Source organism: Pyxicephalus adspersus, chromosome 6 (assembly GCF_032062135.1).
Source record: "Pyxicephalus adspersus chromosome 6, UCB_Pads_2.0, whole genome shotgun sequence".
NCBI classification, from domain to species: domain Eukaryota; kingdom Metazoa; phylum Chordata; class Amphibia; order Anura; family Pyxicephalidae; genus Pyxicephalus; species Pyxicephalus adspersus.
Genome location: NC_092863.1, coordinates 4345909 through 4359597, shown reverse-complemented (window position 1 = coordinate 4359597; position 13689 = coordinate 4345909). Strand labels below are relative to the sequence as shown.

Genomic DNA, 13689 nt, shown 5'->3' with positions numbered 1-13689 from the left:
CTGCCTGCTCGTTCTTTGAGTTGTTCAATCCCAGGAGCCCTATGATCAGTTAATTAAAAAGTGATAATCTCTGTGATTCCAAAGCTCCAAAAGGTCAAGGTGACCTTATAAAGAAAGTGCTGACTCTGTCAATCAAGAAATATTTGTTCTAGGTTGTACACCTAATTGTAGATCTTACAGTAGTTTGTGTATGATAACAAAGCTCAAGTCAAGATATTTCATATCTTCAATTATGGACATATGAGCTTTTTGCAACATTATAATCATTACAGGAAAACAGAGAAAGGTTTCTTCTTTTTCAATAATCCTACTAGATGTAGGACAGTGTGAACATATTGGATAAAAGTCTTCTGCAAGCGAATTGATGATGTCATGTGATGGGGAAATCATCGTCTTGTTCTAATTTCCATATGCAGGAGGAATTAGTCTACTCTTTTCCCAGTCTGTTCTTGCTTTAATATCATATCCTTGAAGTTATAATTCTGACATTTTCAGCCATAATAACATAGTAATCATTTATCTTCTTTTCCAACTTATGCCTCCCCTGCATTGTATGAGAAGGAGGAAAACAACTTCTACTTAGAATTAGAGGCAAAGACATGTTCCAATTCAACATTCTTGTTTAAATGACATTAAATCTTACTCACAGGAGCAAAAAAAACTCTTTTCTAATCCTTTTTCCCAGGTATGGGTGGAGGTTTTGGAACTAGACAAGGCTAGGCACATCTGTGGATTTTACATATTGTACAGTTGTTTGGAATCCAGGTAAGTGTAGATGTGCAATAGAACAGTGTCTGCATCCTACCTGTCCTTGACTGCAAAGCACCGCCATAGAGATCCTTCCAACTCCTACATTTGGGGGTCATTAAGGTCTTGTGACGTACACTGGCAGTTAGTTGTGTAGCGAAGTATCTGTGCCACGTGTCTTCTTATTCAGATACCTGCTGTTGCCAGAACACTTAAGCTCTAATTTACACTTGGGAAAAATTGCTCATACAATTGGATGAACCTGAAAACCATTGCAGCCCAAGCCAGACAATACTCTGTCTCTCTCCATGGAGGATGGCTCATTGATCTTGTGACTGCGCCTTTTATATAGATCCTTCATTTTACATCACACATACGTTACAGGTTTTCTGATAAGTAAATATTTGTGCAATTCACTAATCAAGGACAGGCTGAATTTCCAGAAGAATCACTACTTTTACAAAGTCTTCTTCTGCAAATAAATTCTATATATCTATACAAAACATAATTAGGAAATTACTTTTAGTTTTATATTCCATTCACTTATTGTCCATTATAGCTTTGAAAAATAAATGTCCTCCTGCTTATAGACTTCCGATACGTCTTTCAAGGACACCACATCTTTTCCAAAGTCCATTCGCTATGAATTTGCCGCACAATGCTTTATTTAAACAATAGAGTGAACATGGGATAATAAGCTGTTCAGAAACAGGTTTCCTTTCAGTTCTTCTCTCTCGGCCCCCAAGATCTTAACATTTTCTTGTTTCATTATGCACTTGGCATTTCTTTTGACATATCGTGTTTGGGTCGGCTGGTGTTTAGAATGTAAAAAGACCAGAAGACATTCAAATTAACGAAAACATGATGTGAGGGAATGACATTTTAAAGGAAAACAAAATGAAAAGAAAAGGCAAGAGATTTAGATTACACATACCGTCATTAGATTTAAGAATATTAATTTCCTTTTGGTCTTTGGCTTACTTTAAGAGAAGGTCCCTGAAGTTTTTAAATAATGAACATGACAAGGATCTGAGATAGATAGAGCTGAGGTCTCCGGGGCAGGAGGCTATTGAGAATTGTCAGGTCAGTTCGTATTCCAAAGTGTCAGGATGCAAAACTGCAACCTTGAAACAGAGCTTGGAAGTACAATTTGTTCAGGCAACCTCCTGTTGACAGTTAGTTTCTTATATAGGGCAAGTCATGTGACAAGGAGGAACCATGCAGGTGAAAGACCCTACCACCAGAGGGAGTTCTGGAGCTGAGGCAGCTCAGGTGGCACCAGCACATTAGCATTTCTGTGGAATATCCTGGTCTTCTGGGGTTAAGGTGTCAGCTCCCAGGGAGTGACATGGTTTACATCCCCTGGTCCTGCAGGGATCTGTGGCACCCTTCTGCCTTCTTTCTGCCTCTCTCCTTATTTCAGCCCTCACTCCCTTCTGTCCTTCTATCTATCATTATATATCTATTCATTTTTATCTATGTATCTATCTGTCTATCTTTTCCTTTTTTCTGCCAGGTTGGGCACACAACCTGTCAGCACTAAACTTGATGTCTTGGTGTGCTGAGATTGCCAGAATGCCCTCTATACATCAGAATTGTGTGAATGACATGCTTGACATGAGATATAACAGGATCTTGGGGAGATCTATCACCTCCTCACGCCCGTGGCTGATGCAGTAGTTGAAAGGAACATGATCTGAGGGACAAGGACAGATGTTCTCCAGCTAATGGTGACAACTTGGCCATCTGTTCGCGGCAATTTTACTTCCTGTTGATCTCCGTCCTGACCCACATTCCTAAACACCTAGCAGATGGTGGCCATCAAAGGCCTGGCAATATGCAGACAGCCATGTAAATATGATTTTCCACATAATCTTATTCTTGTTCAGCATATGGCTGCAGACTAAATTAGCATTTATTTAAAATAATTTTATTTTCTCTACCCTTTCTTTCTTACATTTCAACTTTGTAGTAAAAAAAAACAAAAAAAACAGTTTCCTCGTTGTAAAAAAATGTTGTTCTCGGCTATTAAGTATATAAAAACAGATGACACAGGCAAAAAAGATTAAGTTGTACAGGGAATGGCTTAATCGTATGTTAATAAAATTCAATCGGTGTACAAATATTTTTATTATTGAGGCAGAGTGTTGGAGATTTTATTACAGCGTTAAAGCATCAATGAATTGGTAAACAGTATTAAAAAAAGAAAAAAAAAGTGAGATTGCTTTGGAGCTTAGCATAATGCATATAAATAAGACCAATATATTAGCTTTAGAGAGCAAAGAAAACAAGCATTGTATTGGAATGTATTATGTAAAAATATTAGATCAAATATCATGTCGTAGTAACTGTTTACTTAATTAGTTATCCACTTACCTAAATGGGCCACATTTATTCATTGATGTCTGCTTTTTGTAAGGGTTTCTTTGAAATATTTTGTAGTATTTTAAAGCAGAATTAAAATCATGATACTCGCCTGTTCCCTTGCAAAAGGCCACCTACTTCTTTCTTCTCTTCCTGTTGATGATCTTCCACCATTTTGAATGAAAGAGGATGCCAGGATTTCCAGGTATTAAGGCAACTAAAGCAAGTGTGCTGCAGCTTTTTGCCAGATACTCGGAGTGATCAGGCAGGTAGGAAGGATTATTGTGACAGAGACATTGCCTGACCCTTTCTGCATTAATGACCACTTTAATATAATATAATCTCAGAAAATGGTAACTGTTGTCCCCAGTCTTACCGTCCCCTTGCTGTCCAGATTTTCCCTTACTTCCTCTGCAATACGAATCTGCATAAAGAAGCTTCTTCTAAGCACAGAGCACTGCAATGTGAAGGGTGGAAGCAGTACTTTTGCTGCAAGGAAAGTTTTTGTTTTAGGTATTTCCGAGCAAAAATCTATAACACTTAAAGCGAAAGAAAAAAAATACCTTTAATCGCGCAGATTAGTCTATTCGTCGGGAGGTTTCTTCCATCAGGTCGCACATCATCCCGGTATGTGTGTTCACCCTGGCGCAGAGGGAGCACCAGGCGCGGACATCTTCTTCTCTTGTTCTCCGAGTTCTTCTTCCTGCGCAGGCGCGGGATCGGATGACGTAGATTTTTTTTCTGTTGATGAAAGGGCTCCTTCTGTGCATGCCCTAATCTCAGCCAGAGCCTCTCAGGATGGGTGACATAGGTATCCCGGGAGGCTATGCGCTCCCATTAAGTCTTGATCGCCACGGTGGCGTGTTGCACTTAAAAAAAAAAAAAAAAAAATTTTTACTTTAAATTAAAAGGTTAGGTACGCTTTAATAACTTGTCAGAATTGAAATAGATAAAATGATAGGACACCATTGTCACTGTCACTTTCAAAAAATGGTATTCAGCAGTTCTGCGAATAAAAAAGACCAATATGTTTTTTTAAGTTTCTTGCCAAAAGTTGTCATTTACATTGAACGTCTTTCATGTCACTTTCCTCTAAGAAATAGTTCTTCAAGTTCTGCTTTACTTTGCATTTTTTAAGTCCCCCTGCCACTGCAGCATGCATTAGAGGATATAAACGTCATGTAAAGCAACTTATATTAGCGTTCCCCAACCTTTATTGCACCATGGCTGTTTTCACAAACTATTTATTTTCCCACGGAACAGAGGATTGGAATTCAAGATCGTAACACATAATATATTGAGAGTGTCTGTCCTTGTGGGCTGCAGTCCTTGTTGTTGTAGGAAGGATCTCTGTCCTCTCTTTTCCGTCTTTCGGTTCGGCCAATCACATAAGCCAGCTCCACTGCCCTGTCATTTGGTTCAGCCAATTACACAAGCCAGCTGGTGTAGTAGAGAGGACGCAGATTCTTTCCACCGACAAGGACGGCTGCGGCACAGTTCAGCACAGCCCAGGGCAATACCTGTTGCTGCCTCTCTATTTAATTTTGTGTTGCTGGTGCTCTGTTACTACTCTTCATCTTCTCCGACACTTTTAGGAGTATTTGGGGCACTTTGTCCCAGGATGCCAACCCCACCCACCATCTTCATGGAAAATTTTTGTGACTTAGTCCTTATATGCCCAGGGTGCTGACAGGGCCCATTTAAAGAAGTACTCCAAGGTAGCAGGAGTGGTGTAACGTGAATGGAATAAGGTACGTGTAGATAAGAAGGGGTTGCTTTGTTTGGTTAGGTGAAATGGAAGCCATATACCAATTATTGAGGACATCTTTTTTAATATAGAATGTGTCCGGTGTAAAAATGACCAATAATTTCTAGGGTTTCCTTGTCTTTTGCATCGTTCAACAATACCTGACCAGTTCCGCTTGAACCCCCCTTACTATAGATATATATGTGTATCCATAATGCAGTTTAACATAAAGGCTGAACTAATTTTTGTATAGGTTTAAGTGGAATAGGGAAGGCAAGATGCTTACATGTTTTTATCGATGACTGCCCACATTGGGTATTCCCCCATATTCTTCTTTCAGAAGAGAAAATACGGTTAGATTCTCCAAAAGTACACCCCCCTTCTAGGTACATAAAAAAGGTACTGGACCTTTTTAATATTTATTCCAAGAACTGTTTGAATATATATTAAAAGAAGACAATATATGTTTGTCCCTAATGAGGAAGAAGTAATATGTTAGTTTGTATATTAATTTGTTTATTAAAACACATGGTAGCTGGCCAATATTGGATTTATACAAAGAGCATTTTTACCAAAATGTTGTTCTTTGTATTTCAGCAGGGATTTGTTTTTTACTTTAATGTTAAGGCGAAATGGGCTTTATTTTGTAAGGGAAGGTCAGAGTCTTTGTTTTACTGCCAAGTGTGATGGATTCATAAAACACAAAAACACAGAGTTATGCTAAATACTGACTATATTATAATGCACCAAAAATTCCTTTCCGACCATTTAAACCGAAGAAGGCAAAGAATCTAAAACAATAACTTATTTTACTTTACATTCCACTGAATTGGAAGAAAAAGGAGAGGAGAAATTGCAGTTAGTCTGGAAAAGTTAATTAAACTTCCACAATAAAGTATTGAAAGTGGCTGAATCTCCCTTCCGAATCAGCTGACACTGCGGCTTGTGAAATTAATTTAAAAAGCTGCTCGCAAGGTACAAAGAGCGGTCCTGTCCATAGGAGTGATCGGTGTCCTCGTAATCTGGATTTAGGGCAGGTCGTAAACTCCAACTGCCCAATTTGTAACTCTGACCGGCGGTACCCGGATTTGGCAGCAAGCTCAGTGTTCTGTATTTCAGCCTGTGAGAGGTGTCCAGCAAGATTTGCATTGTTACCGGGAAATTAAGCAAAGAGCACAGCCATCGTTTGAAGACTTTATCATCTAGATTCTATAAAACAGCATGACTCTTCTTATAGAACAACATTTGGGAAGACATTATAGTTAAGACTGCTCATTTTGCTGCAAGGTCATCTGAATTGAGCATGTGAAAACAAAAATTTACATATTTGTTTTCAGAACATATGGGCCTTTGTCATTCTTTATCTATTTCTTTATATTTCTGAGAGCAGAAGAATTCATTTCCTACACAATGGATGCCAAAAGAAAACCATCACAGACGGGAAAAAAGCAAAAGGGTATCAAAATGTAAAGAGATGGTGTTTTCATACTCATAACAAGCAATGTCACTGCAATCCTGGGAAGACCACTTGACCCCCTTATATTCCTATTACCTGGACTCCATTACAGCTCCTTGCTCTTCCCTAGGTGCACTTTAAGTTATGGAGGACCATGTAACCTTCTTCCTTATGATGGGGCCCTGGACATTGTCACATAACCATGGGAATGACGTCACTGCTTCCCTGGTTTGCTAACATGGAGAAGAAAGGAGCTGTAAGAAAACATAGATAATACATATATTTTGGGATCAGGGGGACTTTTACTTTTTAGCCCCTTTTAGGTCTGGTATATTATTAGTCCTTGGGCAGGTCACTAATGCTGTGTGCTGTCAGCCCTCAACAGGACATTGGAACTGAATGCGTATGCATAGTATATGGTAGATTTTCTACTTACTATCTTTTTGAAAAGAATCCCTATTCTTTTACTTATCCTTGTTTTTTATATTGTCGTTTATTCAGGTCCAGCTGTTCATGACCATGTGGACTATCCTGAAGCCCCATGACAAGGCACAGTGTGGTAGGTACTAAGAGATCTTTATTTCTGTTGACTTGCATTTTATGGGAGCCAAATCTACCCGAACAACAGAGCTATTCGTATGTCCAGAGAGTTCCAGGTTATGTGGCCGAAATATTGACTTATTAGGGCAGCCTGCTCAAACCTTGGGTGATAGTTAGCAAAACATCCGGAAGCCCTCAAACAATGAATATGGTGCTGTGTTTAGATGTAATGTTCCTCTAAGTGCATTGAATGAGTGAATCTAGCAGGTGCCAATGGTTTCTTCCATTCAAACAGAAATGACCAAGGATGTTTTGTAAAGAGGTTTTTCAGTGTGTTGGAAAATCTCTTTTCAATACTGATCACTTGTAATGAATGAAGCAGATTGATTTTTTGATGCGTTGGCCACTTCTTAGCATTACTTCAATTTTTTGAACAATACTTTGGCTACTTTTTATGGACGTCCAGGTTTTAATGTACTTATTGAATGAAGGTTCATATTTATCCAGGTCATGATATATCTAGTAGTAAACGGTCACATCTACAGCTGAAATTGTAATGTTCAAGGCATTCTTTAGCTGTGATGGGTCTCCAGAACTTACCCCATCATTCTCCATTTTGTTTGTCCAGCGTGGGAAAATAAAAAATGTTAATGTCGTAACCAGAATAAGAGGGTAAATTTTCCAGCAGGAATACTCCTTGTAGTGACACCTGTCAAAGAGTTACCCTAACTTTGTAATAATTTACCTCTTGGGGCAGGAAGTGAAGTCTCCCTAATGATATATAGACAACAACAAATAAACTCATGAGTGTCCTAACCTTTTTCCATAAAATGCAGAACTAAAAAGAAAAACCGCTATACATACACTTTACACACTCTGTAACATTGCAGTCCTTCATTTTTGTGTCCAATATATAGGTTTTGTAAACATCCACCTGTCACTGCTATGTAACAGATGGGAAGGCCAAACACCCAGCCATTGAGGGCAAAGTATTATAATTCTATAATTTCTATAAACAGCTTATAGGCATGGACAGTCATTATATGGAAATGAAAAATATGTCAGAAAAGTAGTTTACTTCACGACTTCTGTAAATGAACTTCTGCAATTTGTATTGTGCCTGGGGTGCTGCTTTAATGTCGGCTATTGAATAAATAAATTGGGTTAGTAGAGGGTGAATGCTTATATACTGTGCCCTGTAGATATAGTAAATATAGCCCCGGGGTTACCTGATGATCTTAAACTTATTTCAAGGGTTCCTCTATGTTACAAGGTCAGGAAAGGATTCTATAGAGCAGGGGTGTCAAACTCTGGCCCAGGGGCTAAATCTGGCTCCCAACGTCCTTTTTGGCTCCTCAAATGAGTCGTAAATATGAACTGCAGCTGGCCCGGTGCTGCATTGAAATAACGCCGCTACTACAATTCCCAGAACCACTCGCGTCTATAGACCAGCGGGCTCTCTGCCTATGTGTGGCCCCGCATTGGACTGTTATATAGACGCAAATAATGCCGGGAATTTTAGTAGCGGTGCTATTTCAATGAAGAGGGAGTTTCAGCGGCGGGCAACTCATAAGATTTAGCTCCGCATTGGCCGCGTCTGGCATTTCCAGCACTCCCCCTGAGCTTTTCCTTGCTACTCCAAGGCATGGACTTGAATGGTTGGATTTGCATAGAAGAATATTGTTATTATTATTGTTAGCCTGTGCAAAAAGAAATTTAACTCAGAAGGCTACAAATTTAAATAAAATGAAAAAAAAAATGTTATGCCTCTTTCTCTATTATAAGCTTGTTCCAGATTGAACGTGAAGCAAAACCTTTTTGTTTCCATATGAAAAGGGTTTATATCTAATGAGGAGGAAAAAGGAAAAAATTCCTCAATTTTTCAATACATTTTAAGGTTGGCCCGCAACTTTGTCTAAGTTTTTAATTTTGGCCCTCTGTGTATTTGAGTTTGACACCCCTGATCTAGAGAGCCACTTAGGCTCAGAGTCTGTGGGGGCTAATAACATTACATCCAAGATGGCGGCACCCAGCAACAGTCTCAGGGAAGCTTTTACTAGTAAATACAATGCATAATCTCCAAATAGTGATCATATATAAAAATGACAATTGTTGACAGTAGAAAAATAAATGTCATTAGCTTTTACATATATCTTAACATCGACTAGTATATATTCACATTGATGGTATTAAAGGTATAATGTCCGGAGGATAATGCATGGTCTACCATTGCTGAACCCCTTCTGAAGTCACCTGAATGCTTCTCCATTACCGTCAATACCTAATTCTGCTTCACTTTTTTTTTTGCATGTATGCATACATTGTTTGCAGCATACTTGTTGCTCTAAGCATATTCAAGCAGGAGACATCTACTTCTCGATCACAAAGCAAAAAAAAACAATGAAAAATGTAATACAAATTGTCTAGTGAAATATACATAAAGGTTAAAACAAAATGAAAGTGTAGCTGCCTTTTTATAAATATCATTTTCTATAATCTGACGGTGCCGGACAGCGATGATGGCGTTACAGATGACTCACCTCCAGCTCGTAGCTATAGCAGTGGGTATAAAATGACAACGCACAATTGGATAACAATTTTAAGAGTGAAAATTTACTCTAATTTACTCTGCACCGTGGCTGCGGATCCAGTTTTAACATGTATATCACATGGCAAAAGAACAGAAGAGCATGAAAGTGGGATGGCAGGTGGTAAATACTTTTCAAGAAGAAAAAAACATCAGATAAAAGGACAATTTACTAAATGAAGGAACGTCAATCTGTTAACTTGCGGCGGAGCTCGAAAACATTGCAGCTTTCCCATTTTTCAGAAAAAACCCTGATTTCTGACAACATTTCCGCCAGGTGTTTGTGAGATTTAATGTATCTTCAAAGTGTCCAGCTTTCTTCTTCCTGCTGTTTCAGGTGTCTGTTTGTTCCGATATAATTGTTTTAATTCACTATACAAAGTTTTAATTTTTGTTTTTTTTTAATTTCTTTTCCAAAGTTGTTTGTTGCTAGCAAAGCGAGGCCTTTGAATGGAGAGCAAAGCATTTAAAAGTTGTTTGCTGAAAAACGGTGATAAACAACAGCGCAGACATGTTTGGAATGAGAGATCAAGCTCGCCGTTGGCTTATTTCAGGGATGGGCAGGTAAGCCTCGATAAGAATATGATTCCATGAATATGGAATACGAGTGATTTTATTTTTAAAATGTGTGGGAGTAAACAATGCACGGCAAAATGGTAATAAAATATTAAATGCGGGTATATTAAAAACCTGAGACTTACAGAATAATGACAGTTTCATATTTTAGATATTTGCAGTATGCACCAGTCTTTTTATTTTTCCTGCACATTGTGGCTTGAGGCAAAGCTAGGAATAATCCCAAAATGTTTGCATGGATGAATTACATATTTATGCACCTTTATACTAATCAGGTCTTTGGAATGGCTTCTTCCATGCACTTAAATATTTTACATAAAACCAACTAGGGGAGGAATTAGAATTCATAATGATGATATAGCCAGGGAAACTAAGCAATTTCATAGTTAGAACCTCTTAATTCTGTCTGCCCTCTCAGGCCCAGGCCAGTGCAAATGTTGCTTGGTTTTTGGTTTGCTATCTGCAGATCATTTGTATTCTGCACTGCAGAACTGAGATACACGTCAAGACGTCAAGCATCTGAATAAGGCTGCTTTCCAGAAATGACTGACATCATGTGAAATTTGGGAATTGGGGGCAATGCTGAATCAAAGTAGCATAACCTGTTTCTTCAGTACTATGATGCAGCATCCCTTCCATCAAATTTGCTTTGGGGAAGAGGAGGTTAGGGCACTTATATGAATATACCCCAAGTTAAACAATTGTATGAAAAATAGAGCACAGTGGCTCAGTGGTTACCACTCCAGCCTTTGCAGCGCTGGGTTCGAATCTCGGCCAGGACAATATCTGTATGGAGTTTGCAGGTTCTTCCTGTGTTTGTGTGGGTTTTATTATTTTATTATTAAACAGGATTTATATAGCGCCAACATATTACGCAGCGCTGCACATTAAATAGGGATTGCAAATGACAGACTAATACAGACAGTGATACAGGAGGAGAGGACCCTGCCCCGAAGAGCTTACAATCTAGTAGGTGGGGGAATTTCACACACAATAGGATGGGAGATATGTAGTGGTGGGAAGTAGTGGTGGTATCAAAAGACAGAAGAAGACGGGTAGGCAAGTTTGAAAAAATGGGTTTTGAGCGCTCTTTTAAATGAGCAGAAAGTAGGAGCAAGCCGAATAGGACGAGGAAGACCATTCCAGAGAGTTGGGGCAGCTCTAGAGAAGTCTTGTATCCGTGCGTGTGATGAGGTTATGAGTGAGGAAGTCATTAGTAGGTCATTGGAGGAGCAGAGAGAGCGGCAGGGGGAGTATTTTTTTACCAAGTCAGAAAGGTAAGTGGGACAATAACTGTGTAGGGATTTGAAGGCAAAGCATAGGAGATGAATTTGATTCTAAGGTGAAATGGAAGCCAATGGAGAGAACTACAAAGAGATGCAGCGGAAGAGGAGCGGAGGGAAGGATGGATGAGTCTGGCTGCAGCATTCATGATAGATTGTAGAGGAGAGAGTCGGGTTAGTGGAATACCAGAGGAGGAGGGTACAGTAGTACAGTAGTGGTTTCCTCCCACATTCCAAAAACATGCAGTTAGGTTGCTTGGCTTCCCCCCAAATATGACCTTAGACTACATTAATGACATATGACTATGGTGGGGACATTAGATTGTGAGCTCCTATGAGAGACAGCTAGTGACGTGACTATGGACTTTGTACAGCACTGCGTAATATGTTGGTGATATATACATACTGCGTTATAATAATAATAAAATATGGAATGAAAAATGAAACCCCTGCTAGTTTGTTTTCCCTCTCCCTCTTATTAAACTCTTTTTTTTTAAAAAAAAAAACATTCTTTTTTTTTTTTTACTTTGTACTTGGCACATGTTTTTTTTTTTGGTTTCCTGACCCCTCCAATGACAGTTCTGTGTGGCTTTGCAAATAACTCCAAAAAAAGTATTAAAGTTTATTTGCTACTAAAAAGCAGAAGGTGAAATATGATAAAAAGGCTGAAGTTGGAGCTCTCATTTAAAAAGATATTATAAAAAGATAACTACCTGAAGGGTTTTCTGGAAGACAAGTATGTTCAAGTCATGAAAATATTGATCGGGGTCACGGCTAAAAAGCTCAGTTATGGTTTTATAAATACCACAGTCTCCAGAGAGTTCATTTTTTTTTGTTATTCGGGAGAAATAAACCACGGCTGATATTGTCAGAGCGGATGTTAAAGTGCAATAACACCTTGGGTAAGAGACGTTTTCCCACATCGATGGCTTGGCATTAGCAATGACCTTTAACTTACCTAATGGGATATTAGGACAATGCATCATATGTCTGCACTGTCGTTGACCCCAATGAATTCCGTCATCTATAAAGAGGAGAGTGACAATGAGAGATGGCGGGGGTGACTTCCTATGGCTACACCTGATCCGTGTAACTTTTCTAGAGCTACATTTATTTCTATTCTTAGAGCCATCAGCACAGGAGATGTACAGCCTTATATCAGTCATATCCAATTCAATTGTTCTAATTCTTACTATATATTAAAATATGAACAGACAAAGAATGGAAATTTTGTGATTTGTTGCATTTCTTTTGTCAGATGTTTTGATGCTGCAACAGGTCACCAGGAAATAAATTGTTGTCAAATGCGCTGCTACTCTTTTACTGTCCAGTAAGCAGGCTGAGGATGGAGAGAAGACCCCATTCTAGTCCTTATCCGAGAAAGCCTAAGTGGTGTCATCAATATAAACCTGAAAGGAGATGTGCAAAGACTAGAAGTACAGACATGCTAATTTTAGGTAAAACAGCTCCTATGTATGTATTTTATATTTTAGCTGTTCGCCTGGGGTTCACCTGTAATATGATTTTACAGGCTCTTTGTATTCATAATGAGTTCCTTGTAACTCACAGAGAACACCTACAGAAACTAAGCCAATATACAGAACACGATCTATATTAGAAAGAAGCACTTGAGCACAGTGAGTTTAGCTGATGGAATATAAATCAGTAAATGGACCATCGCAGCCATTGTATTTATTTCTTTTTCTTTTAATCTCAGAATCTCACAGAAAGCTTTGACTTAAATTACAGCAGATCTATACGGAGGAGAGAACACTTTAGATGCATTATGATTTAAGGCGCAGATTAGAAAGCCTTATTCCAGGTAATTATCTTCAAACTTTCTTAGACATTCTGACTACCAAAACCTTTTATTTTTTTATTTGAACCACATGTGGAGATGTATGCATAGCAAGAGTAACGGGGAAGAGAAAACGTTGTACTTTAACCCCAAGAACAAATATATGGTGGATGATTTTTTTAGGTATTATTTGTTTTCACCTGATGGTCCTGTCCTTACCATACTTTATGTCTTCAAATGACAATGGTCACACACAACACTGGACCGAATTTATGAAAGCTGTCCAAGACTGAAGAAGATATATTCTGCAGATCGAGCAGAATCAATCATTGACCAGATCCATTCCAGGATCTCTCTTCCATTCCAGGATCTTCCATCTATTCTCATCTATTCCAGGATCTCTCATCCATTCTCGTCCATTCCAGGATCTCTCATTCATTCCAGGATCTCTCATCCATTCCAGGATCTCCCATTCATTCCAGGATCTCCCATCCATTCTCATCTATTCCAGGATCTCTCATCCATTCTCATCCATTCCAGGATCTCTCATCCATTCTCATCCATTCCAGGATCTCTCATCCATTCTCATCC

The 13689-nt window shown here is 38.8% G+C and overlaps 1 protein-coding gene across 12 annotated transcripts in view; it reads left to right on the top strand.

The window, feature by feature from the left end:
• DOK5 (docking protein 5) overlaps positions 1–13689 on the top strand; it is a 193962-nt gene that overhangs the window by 159952 nt on the left and 20321 nt on the right. For 9 of the 12 annotated variants that reach the window (XM_072414189.1, XM_072414187.1, XM_072414182.1 and 6 more), the window contains exons 9-12: positions 6816–6873; positions 9861–10005; positions 12559–12757; positions 13018–13122. The gene's annotated coding sequence lies outside the window, so the exon portion shown is untranslated. The remainder of the gene's footprint in view (positions 1–6815; positions 6874–9860; positions 10006–12558; positions 12758–13017; positions 13123–13689) is intronic. The other 3 variants (XM_072414183.1, XM_072414193.1, XM_072414185.1) reach the window with 3 other exon arrangements.